The sequence below is a fragment of the Pinus tabuliformis genome, chromosome 3_2 (genome assembly GCF_031772625.1).
Source record: "Pinus tabuliformis cultivar Carrire ecotype Pingquan chromosome 3_2, CPIR1, whole genome shotgun sequence".
NCBI lineage: Eukaryota > Viridiplantae > Streptophyta > Pinopsida > Pinales > Pinaceae > Pinus > Pinus tabuliformis.
The window spans coordinates 504,287,458-504,290,395 of record NC_142302.1 but is presented as its reverse complement, the minus strand read 5'-3'; positions in this window follow the sequence as shown (position 1 = coordinate 504,290,395).

The window sequence follows — 2,938 nt, the reverse complement described above, 5'->3', positions numbered from 1 at the left end:
AAAGATGGAATTTATTATAAATTAATAAAGCTAAATTGGAAAAAATCAATTCAATATGTATGTACATATGATTCTACGAATATCATTTAAGAACTTGCACATAAGCATATGTATACCATGATGATGGTGTAGCGGATAGGTGGTAGTTGGCATATGGTCTTCTTCTTGAATCAACTTGCTTCGCCTATGTTAACTTCGGTCAACATTTTCACCCCCTGCTTCAATATAATTACATAAATATTAAAGCACATCAATGTATTTATACACATGCAAGATAGACATGTACACATATATGTACATACAATTAATTTACATGTACACATTTGTTTTAACATAAAAATAATTAAATTATATAATTTAACAAAATGAGGATCATGATGATCTGATTGATATTCATGACCACTCGAAAATGGTTGAGCACCATCACACCCAAGTACATGAGTTGATTAAGCTCATTGATCACAGGGAGAATGTTTAGCACCCTAATGTGATGACCTAGTGAGAGATGCTTCTAAAAAAAATAGAAATTATAAATTAATTAAGTTAGGTTGACAAAAATCTATTCAATATGCATGTACATATGATTCTACCTATTTATCGTTTAAGTAAATGCACATAAACATATATACCATACCACGATGATGTGAATGATGGCCCTCCACTAATTGATTTGATACTCTCTTCAACCTAGTGAGAGATGCTCCTAAAAAAGGTGGATTTTATTATAAATTAATAAAGGCTAAGTTGGAAAAAATCAATTCAATATGTATGTACATATGATTCTATGAATATCATTTAATAACTCGCACATAAACATATATATACCACGATGATGATGTAACGAATAGGTGGTAGTTGGCATATGGTCTTCTTCTTGAATCGACTTGCTTCGCCTACGTTAACTTCAGTCAGCATTTTCACCCCCCGCTTCAATATAATTACATAAATATTAAAACATGTCAATGTATTTATACACATGCAATATAGACATGTACACATATATGTACATACAATTCATTTACATGTACAAATTTGTTTTAACATAAAAATAATTAAATTATATAATTTACCAAAATGAGGATCATGATGATCCGATTGAGATTCATGACCACCCGAAGATGGTTGAGCACCATCACACCCAAGTACATGATTTGATTGAGCTTGTTGACCACATGGAGAATGTTGAGCACCCTCACGTGATGACCTAGTGAGAGATGCTTCTAAAAAAAATAGAAATTATAAATTAATTAAGTTAAATTGACAAAAATCTATTCAATATGTATGTACATATGATTCTACCTATTTATCATTTAATTAAATGCACATAAACATATATATCATACCACGATGATGTGAACAATGGCCCTCCATTGATTGATTTGATACTCTCTTCGACCTAGTGAGAGATGCTCCTAAAAAATATGGAATTTATTATAAATTAATAAAGCTAAATTGAAAAAAATCAATTCAATATGTATGTACATATGATTCTACGAATATCATTTAAGAACTTGCACATAAACATATATATACCACGATGATGGCCCTCCCCTGATTCATCTGATACTCTCCTCGATCCACGAACAATCTCGTCGACATGCATAGAAAGTCACCCTATACTTGATGCATGAGACTTAGTTGATGCTTTATCTCGTTTACGCCTCAAAGAATTAGGTGGTGACTGCTCATGTGATGATCCAGGCCCTCAATCTTTAAAAAAATCCAAGTTACCTCATGCATTTCAAAATCTTTAAAATTACTATTTAAAAAGATCAAGAATTCAAAAAATTAATAAGACAAATTTAATTGTAACTATCCAAGGGCTTATTCAAAATTATTTGGTGTAAATTCTTCATTTCAAATATACTTAAGACTAAAAACACAAATGTTGAAGTGCACATTTTGAGAATTAAATACAAAATTTTCTAAAACATGCCAGGTCATGATAATTCACCTAATAATTCATCAAGTTGTGATTACACAATGGGGCACACTTAGTATAGTATTGAAAGAAACACATGGTCATTAAAGACACCACATTTATAACTAAAAACACACACACATATCATAGATATCTTACAATGTCCATCAATAAATTTTGATGGAGATCTTCTTGACACTAATTAATAAGACAAATAAATGTAACTATTTAAGGGTTTCTTAAAAATTATTTGGTGTATAGTTCTCTTCATTCCAAGATAATAAATATAAACAACAAGAAATACTTGTCACCCTCATAATTCACCAGGTAGTGATTACACAGTGGGGGCACACTCAGTATAGTATTGAAAGAAGTGCATGGTCATTAAAGACACCACATTTATAACTAAAAAACACACACATATCAAAGATATCTTAAAATGCCCATCAATAAATTGTGATGGAGTTCTTCTTGACACCAATTCATCTTTCACACATAAATCTTGAATTGACATTGCCCCATACAATAGACCACTAGACATTCTATTAACATTTGCACAATGGTTTATGCTAAATGATTGAAATTGACTAGAAAAACCTTTTGCTTCTCTATGCAATTGTTTTAACTTCTCCTTTTTGACTTAGTACACGCCTTTCATTTGGTTGAACACATGTTTATAATTTGTGAAGATCAGAATTCCATTGGATCCATACTCCCTAGTTGTTCCTAAGCCTTCTATCAGTGCTATATACTATGCTTCATTGTTTGTTGTCCTTCCAGGTACATCCATATTCCTTTGGAGGACTTTGTTATAACACATAATTAATCATTGCTTGTCCTGGATTCGATAACAAGAAACTTCAATGCATAATGTCCATTTTTCAACTATGTTTAATGAGTTTTCTGATCTCTGTAAAAAACAAATTCAATAAAATGAATAATATATTTCTTTTTTTGCAAATGCCTTACTTTATGGGAGAATGATGAAAAAAATATATCGAAAATCAAATTCTATCA